Below are 8,653 nucleotides of genomic sequence, written 5' to 3'. Positions count from 1 at the left end.
CTGCGGCTTCTCGCGTCGCTTGTCCTCTCCACCCTTCGCGGGTGGCGCGTACAGCCAATAGCGGAAAGCGACGAGAGCGGGGAAGGCGCGGCGGGAACTTGAGGTGGCAGCGGGAAGAGATGAACGGCCGTGAGATGGACGGCCGTGAGAGCCGAAGGCGGCAGCAGCCAGCGGGAGCGCAACGCAGCGGGGCCGCGGGTGCTTGCAGCGGGGGCCGACGAGAGCTCGCTGCTGCGGGACCGTGGGTGCTCGCGGCAGCAGCCGGCGTGAGTTCGCGGTGGCAGGAAATGCGTGGCCACGGGTGCATGCGGCGGCCGGCGGGAGCTCGCAGCAGCCAGCACGAGCTCGGGACGGCCGGGGATGTGGGGCCGCGGGTGCGCGCGGCGGCTGGAGATGCGGGGGCCGTGGGTGCTTGCGGCGGCGGCGGCGGTCGATGGATGCGGCAGCTACATGCGGATGCGGCAGGAAGCAGGAGAGGCGTGAGTGGCAGGGGCGACAGGGCAGACGACGGGTGCCGAGATGGAGGTGATAGGCGTAAGCAGATAAGGTTGGAGAGAAGTGAAAGAAAAATGGGACGGAAAACAAGAAGGAAAGATAAAAATTAAAAATTAAAGGTATTATAGATATTTTATTTTTTTATTTTAAACAACTAGGAGGAGCCGATTTACCAAACGCTTTTTAAAACGGCTTCAGCTCCATAAAAGACCGTTCAATCGGAGGAGCCGAAGCCGGAATTGTTTTCGGAGAAGCGACGGACATGCCAAACGGAGCCTTCTTCTTCTTGTCAACCCAGCAGCTGTCCCATCTGCAGCCCAGCAGGCTGGCAGGGGACCTGCGTCCGCTCACTTGCCAAATTGCCAATAGAACTCAAGAACCAACCGAACGGCACACGACTACACGAGTCGGTCGTGCGGTCACCGTTCACAGTCCACAGCGTCGCCCACTCTCGCCATGGCGGCGACAGGACCCACCGCACCGGCGGCGCCGCACGTCCTGGTCGTCCCATACCCGGCATAGGGCCACATGATCCCGCCCCTCGACCTGGCCGGCCTCCTCGCGTACCGCGGCCTCCGCCTCACTGTCGTCGCCACGCCCGCCACGGCCCCGCTCCTCGCGCCGCTCCTGGCCGCGCACCGCGTCGGCGCCGTCCGCGCGCTCGTCCTCCCATTCCCGTCCCACCCGGCCCTCCCCACGGGCGTCGAATGCGCCAGGGACGCGCCGCCCACGCTCTTCGCCGCGCCCATCGTCGTCCTCGCGGGGCTCCGCGGCCCGCTCGTCTCCTGGGTCAGCAAGCGGTCGGGCACCCCGGATCACGTGGTCGCCGTCCTCGCCGACCACTCCTGCGGGTGGGCGCAGCCGCTAGCGGCCGAGCTTGGCGTCGCGGGGATCGTGTTCTCGCCGTCCGGAGTGTATGGCTGCGCCGTGCTCTACTCGCTGTTCCGCCGGCCGCCGAGGCGCGAGGACGAGGCCGACGACGAGAGCCCGATGGGCTTCCCGGATCATCCCGGCGCCCCGGCGTACCCATGGCGGCAGCTGTCGCTGCTGTACCGGACGTGCAAGCAGGGCGACGAGGTCTCGAAGGGGGTGCGGCAAGACTTCCTCTGGAACCTGGACGGGTCGGCATTCGTGTCCCACACGTTCAGGCGGCTCGAGGAGCGCTACCTCCGCGCGCCGCTCGCGGATCTGGGCCTGAGGCACGTGCACGCGGTCGGGCCGGTGGCGCCGGAGCCCGACGCCGCGGGCGGCCGCGGCGGGGAGACTGCGGTGTCCGCGGCCGACCTTTCCGCCTGGCTCGACAGGTTTTCGGTGGACCGCTCCGTCGGGTACATCAGCTTCGGGAGCATGGCCGTGCTGCAGCCGCCCCACGCCGCGGCGCTGGCCGACGCGCTGGAGCGAACCGGGGTGGTGTTCGTGTGGGCGGCCGGGACGACGGCGCCGCTTCCGGACGGATTCGAGGAGCGCGTCGCGGCGGCAGGCGGCAGGGGCAGGGGCAGGGGCAGGGTTATCCGTGGGTGGGCGCCTCAGGTGCAGCCCTGCGGCACCGCGCGGTGGGGTGGTTCGTGACCCACTGCGGGTGGAACTCAGTGCTGGAGGCCGCGGCAGCCGGGGTGGCGATGCTCACGTGGCCGATGACGGCGGACCAGTTCGTGAACGCGCGGCTGCTCATGGACGAGCTTGGCGCCGCCATGCCCCTGAGCTGGGGCGGGCTCAAGGCCGCGCCGGCCGCGGACGAGGTCTCGTGGGTGCTGCACGCCGCCGTCGTCGGGAACGGTGGCCAGCTGCGAAGCGACGTGGTGGCGCGGGCGAAGGAACTCGCCGCTGAGGCCGCGGCGGCGGTGCGCGAAGGCGGGGACTCGTGGCGGGAGGTGGAGGAGCTGCGCGAGCTCGCGAGCGAACCAACAACCAAGACGATCTCAAACTACTGAGCACCTCAATTTGATTCGAGCGATCCATGCGTATTAGTACTAAGAACTTCGTTTGCTCTACTCAGATTCTTGAGATGAAATTTCAGTTGTTTTAGGCAATGACAAGGAATGATGGAATAAACTTGTGGCACACAGATGCATTTGAAGCTGAACCAAGGATCCAAAATTCGTGACATGAATGTTCGAGAAGCCTGCTAATCATATCCTCTTGTTTCATTCAAAAGCAGGTTTCACCAAAGCAAAAGAGTAAGCATAGAATAACTAAGACATGGAAAACATGTTATGGTCTGAATATTGAGCAAATAAAAACAACCACCAAACGGATACAAACATGTACATTCAGAGCAGTCTGAATACTGAGTTGAACCGAACTGAAATGCAGCAGCAGGGTACATAAGAAGCATGTTAAACATGATTCAGCAGTAAAAAGATTTTTGGCTTAACTTATTTGTTTTCTTGTTTGTCTTGCGCGGAGAGTTTGAGCTTGATCTTCCATCATGATGGTGCCTTGTCTTATCCCAAGATTCCAAGTTCCCGTAGCTCCTCCACCAGCCCATCCACATCCCGCCGCGAGCGGCCGCCTTCACCCACCGCCTCCGCCACCATCAGAGCGAGCTCCTTGGCGCGCGCCCTCATGCCGGCGCCGGCCTCCCCGACGACCTCGGTCAACGCGCGCGCGAGGTCCTCCGCGTCCGGGACACCGCCGAACCCGCCCCAGCTCGCGGCCACGGCCACGCGCGCCTCCACGACCAACCGCGCGTTGAAGAACTGGTCGGCGGCCATCGGCCACGCCAGCATCGGCACCCCGGCGGCGCTGGACTCCAGCACCGAGTTCCACCCGCAGTGCGTCACGAAGCAGCCCACCGCGTGGTGCCGGAGCGCTGCCACCTGCGGCGCCCACCCGCGGAGCACCAGCCCCGTGCCAGCCGCGGCCGCCCGGTCCTCAAAACCGTCCGGGAGCGTGGTCGTCGCGGCGGCCCAGACGAACGGCGTGCCGCTCCACTCCAGCGCGGACGCGAGCGCCGCCGCGTGCTGCGGCGGCGGCACCATCATGGTCCCGAAGCTCACGTACGCCACCGACGAGTCCGGGAATGCGTCCAGCCACGCGGTGACGTTGCTGGCGGGGTCGTCTTCGCCTGTGCTGCCGGCGGTGGCGCCACCGGTCCCACTGCCCAGACGCGCTTGCTAGCCAGGTCCTCGAGCGGCTGCGCGTCCAGGTACGTCCCCTCGATAGGGTGGCAGGTGTTGCACACGAACGCCGCGCTCTCCAGGTTCCAGAGGAAGTTGTCCTTGATCGCCTCGGAGTGCTCGTCGCCGCCGCCCTCCACGTAGCTCCTGTACATCCGCGAGATCTGCCGCCACGGGAAGGCCGGCGCGCCGGGCAGAGCCGGGAACGAGACCGCGTACCCGCGCCCCACGTCGCCTTCCGGTGGCCTCGGCATGCGTCGGAACAGCGAGTGCGTGGCGGCGGTGGCGAGCACGCCGGACGGCGCGAACACCAGCCGCGGCACGCCCGCCTCCGTGGCGAGCGGCTGCGTCCACCCGCAGAAGAAGTCCGAGATCACCGCCATGACGCGGCCGGTTTTCCCGTCTCCGGAGTCTGAATGGGCTCGGGACCGCAGCCACTCGCCGAGGGGGCCGCGGAGCGCGGCGACCGCGTGGAAGTCGGCGCCGACGGAGGTCGGGCCCGAGGTGTCGTGGTCAGCGGCGGAAGGGAACGTGAGCGGCCGCACCGAGGCAGGGTGCTCGACAACGAGCGGCGCGAGAAGGCGGACCGTGGCGGGCGTGGCGACGACGGTGAGGCGGAGGCCCCGAGCGGCGAGGAGCGAGGCGAGGTGCAGGAGCGGCTGCATGTGGCCCTGCGCGGGGTACGGGACGACCAGCACGTGCGGCGCGCCGGTGGTGGAGTCGGAGGCGGCTTGCCCGGGGGCGACGACGGCCATGTCGGGCGCCGTGCTGGTCCTGGTTGAGTGGTTGTCGACTTGGTCACTGGTCTGGTGCTAGTGTGCGCGGTTCGACGGCGATTGTATATTGCCTCCATTTCGTGTCGTTTATGGTGGGGGAGTTTCTTCTAGCTTAGGCGTTGGAATGGATCAATGGACTAACCCCAGTTCGTCGCGGGCGAGGTGTTTGCGTTCTGACCGTTGACTATCTGTAAAATATAAATGGTGAGGACTCTCCATTTAATCTTAATAGGAGAGCCCTCAGACAATTTAGACAATTTAAAAATAGAAAGTCTAGTCCCATCAGATTTAAAAAATATTTTAAAATTAATTTGAGGGCTCCAGTTTAAAGGCTAGTACGTTAGAGTATCTCCAACAATTACTCATTTTGCTCCCTAATACTAAAAATTTGATGTTTTAATAATTGAAGGTGTTCCAGCAGATTAACAATCCAATCTTCATTACCTAAAATTTTTTAAAACACCTTCCTCTCATTTAAATGAACGGAATTCATCCATCTACCCTATCCTTGGTGATTAGATTTTAGTAGTCTGCTGCAGCAACTATAGCCAAAAGCAGTGGTAATAGAGAGAGAGTATGTTTTGGGTGCAAGGTATTAGTAATCTGTCGGAGATTGTCTTAGAGCCATCTAATAAGCGGTCTGATGCAATGACACGTAATATGAAAATGACTGAACAAACAATCTTTACAATATGGTGTTGGTTTTGTTGTCTCGTAGTAGTATTGTGCCCATTAATTTGTGGAATGAAAAATAAAATATTGTGAGTAGCATGATAACAACAAGTCGTATAATGGTGAGTAATGTCACACCCGATTTATAAGAACATAAATCGAGCAATCATATGTGCGCCAGGATCAAGTCACGCATATATACAACAGAATCATTAAGATATCACAACACGTATCTCGAAATAAAAGCGTATAAATTATAAACGAATATCTTTATTACAACTGAATCAAGAATCAGTTCAAGAAATGCGGAAGCGTAAAATAAATACATGAAAAGCAGGGCGCCACAGGGACGTCAACTGGGAGACAACGTCTAGAAATCGTCGAGTCCGCTGATGTAGTTCTCCACGTCACCTGGTACTGAGCAGCAGTCTAAGATATCCCAGAGAGAACAGAAGAGTAGAGAAGGCAAGTGTGAGTACACAACTTGTACTCAACAAGTATAACACGAATTATGAGGCTCTAGGGTTAGCTGACTCAACTGCATTAGCTTTTAATCTTGGCAAATTTTATTAAAACTAATTACTACAAGTGGATGAATTACCATACCCAAGTTACATAATAATTAATCAAGATTAAGCATAAATCTACTGAGAACCAAACCAAACCACCCAAGATAGATTCCCACTAATCAGACAGAGGATCTGGGCCGCTCATGACCGTGAGCACGGCTAGTATACCAGTTTTACACTCTCGAGAGGTTGCACAACTTTACCCACAAGTCGTGAGCCACGCTAGTTGTCTATCACACTTCCTTAGGTGAGATGACTAGCAAGCACACTACGAGACCGTTAGAAAGGACACGTTGGTAAGGTGTAACCGCTAAGGATTCTGGATCAACGACTATGGAGCAAGCCTCGAGGGGGTACAAGACACACAGCACAGACCAAGCCTCGTAGCGCGAGGGCCATAGAAGCTTACCACCCCTCTTGCCCCGCAGGTAAGTTACTCCCAAACCAAAATGACCTAATTAGTAAGTCAAGACCGTCCCATTCCAGTCTTGTGGTTGCGCGGTTGTCCCAGGTTGTCGCTCTATGAACAGGTCCTTATGGAGAGTAGCCAACCAAGCACTAAGCATCGTGCTGGCCCCCTAAACCATGTTTCTAACAAAAACATATTTTAAGAGACGTGAGCCGCTCAAGCACACAGCACAGAGGGCCACTCTCAGGATCAAGTTGCATATAACCATTAATCAAATTTAATTTAAAAGAACCGAGATGTGTGAGAGCGCAGCACCTAGCACAACTAACCAAAATGCAACCCAAGTTATATATATAAAGGATAACAGTGGGTAGGAAATCCTTATAGGCATACAGTATTAAAATGCAGTATGGAATTGTATTTAAAAGTGATAGGATGTTCATGTTATACTTGCCTTCCTCAAAGTTCTTCTTCTGCTGCTCAAACTGCTCTGCATAAAGGGGCTCCTGGTACTCGTCTAAAGGCTCAGCGTCTACTCACGATCGCAACGCTAAAACATGGTCCAGCACATACACATTCATGCAAACAAAAACAAAAGATAAGAAACAGTACAACATTACATAAAAACAGCACACAAAACCATGGTAGAACTATTCTACGCGTTACAACGATCGCGTGAGCGCAAAAACCACCTAAAACGGAGCTAAGACGCGAAAACTAGAGCTAAAACAAGGTTCAGAGGCTTTTCTGCGAGAAAACAGAACTTCCAAGGGGTTTCTGTGCAAAAACTAGGGACCTAGACATAATTAAACTATAGACACAGGGTCTAACGTGTAGAACTGCGCTCCAGGGATGGCGGACCCTATTTCTGGAAAGCTCAGGGGCTTCGGTGCAAAAACAGGGGCTTAACTGGAATTATCTTTGTACGAAGGTGGACTGCGGGTTGATTCCAAGGAAGCTCAGGGGCTCTTTAATAAAACTGCCACGGCTGAAGGGGTATCCTCCAATTTGGGCCGTCGGATCTGGATCGAACAGTTCGGACCCAATCTAGTTCGGACGGTCCGATCTGCACGGCGGGGGTCCGGACAGGTCCGATCTGGATCGGACCGGTCCGATCTGACAGAACGCGGCCGGCGGCGGGGGGGTCGCCAGAGATTGGTTTCCGCGGCGGCGCGCCACCGGAGCTGAGCGAAATCAATGCTCCGGGGGTCAAATCGAACGGGGCTTGGGTCTGTCGCGATCAGCGTGACACGCGCGATCCACCTGAGGCACTTGTGGGCCTCGGGGTTGTTCGGGATTGCGCGCGCGGCGGTGGAAGCGGGTTTGCGCGGCGGAGCTCGCCAGCGTGCGGCGTTCCGGCTACGGAAACGGGCTAAGGTCCACGACATCTAGCGCAAAAGGACCAGGGGAACGTGCTGTTGCTCACCGAGGGCTCGAACTGGCCGGTGAAACAGCGCAGGGTGGTCGGCGGCGAGGGCCGAGCGGCGAGGACGGGCGGCGCTCGCGGAGGAAGACGATGCAGGGGCCTCCGTGCTTCTGGTCACCGTGGATCGACTCGGGGTGGTGCTGTGAAGGTAACACGGGAGTTAGGGAGTACGGAAACACACCGGCGGCGATCAATTTTGGTAGCGGCCGAGCTCACCGGCATTGGCGGTCGTGGCGAAATTCGACGGCGAGAGCGAGCTGGGCGTGGCTAGGGTTGCGGTCGCGATTTCGGGAAGTCACAGGAGAGGCGCCCTGGTAGCTTAAGAGGCGGCGGGAATGCCCTAGGCGTGCGTGCTGTGGACCCTGCGGTGAAAGCGGATCGCGCAACGGATTTGCGAACTCCCGGGCTTTGGGGCTCAGCTTCTAGAAGGTGAGGGCGCCGGCGAGCCTGGTCAGTGGGCCTCGAGCGAGCGCACTGAGGGCGGAGCGGGGCCACGGGCAGCAAGGAAGCGGCCGGGACGGCGGAGGAGAAACAGGGGAGGTCGGGCACGAGGAAGAAGAAGGAAAAGAAAGAGATGGTCACCGACAGGTGGGGTCAAGCTGGGGGAATGACTGAGAAAGAAAGAATAATAGAGAAAAGAACGGGAATGACTGAGAAAAGAATGGGAATGACTGAGAAAAGAATGGGAATGACTGAGAAAAGAAGGAATGACTGAGAAAAGAACGGGAATGACTGAGAAAAGAAGGAATGACTGAGAAAAGAAGGAATGACTGACTTACCTTCATGTTTCCTTCCTTTACTTTTCCCGCACCAACTCAAATCTATTTGAATTCAACCCAAATTTGAATTCAACCCCTATGCACTTGAAGCGTCCCCCCATCAGGGAAGACTTAAAAGTGTTGCTTTATCAGTCCCAGGAGGCTGATAACACTTTTATTACATCAGATGGTACATCACCGTACAATTCTTCGCGGTAATGGGCAGTGAAGCGCCACTATCGCGAGGATTACAACTAAAACCCACACTACTACACTAGCTACGAAAAGAGGATCATCAGAGTCTTGCGCCATGCGGAATCCAACAGTGGCCTCAACCACAGGCAAGACTGGGTGCAGGACGAAACCCTACTCGTTGTCTTCGGGGACGTAGTCTGGGTCTTCCACTGTAAAAGTAAGAAAGGGGTGAGT

At 57.5% G+C, this 8,653-nt stretch overlaps 2 pseudogenes; one reads left to right on the top strand and one right to left on the bottom strand.

Moving 5' to 3' along the window:
* Positions 1-951: 951 nt before the first annotated feature.
* Positions 952-2,492, top strand: LOC112890419 (annotated as a pseudogene).
* Positions 2,493-2,616: 124 nt separating this feature from the next.
* On the bottom strand, positions 2,617-4,526 carry LOC112890734 (annotated as a pseudogene).
* Positions 4,527-8,653: the final 4,127 nt, after the last annotated feature.

This window comes from Panicum hallii, chromosome 4, assembly GCF_002211085.1.
Source record: "Panicum hallii strain FIL2 chromosome 4, PHallii_v3.1, whole genome shotgun sequence".
In the NCBI taxonomy this organism is placed as follows: domain Eukaryota; kingdom Viridiplantae; phylum Streptophyta; class Magnoliopsida; order Poales; family Poaceae; genus Panicum; species Panicum hallii.
Note: the sequence above shows the minus strand (reverse complement) of the source record. Positions and strands in the feature narration are given on the sequence as shown.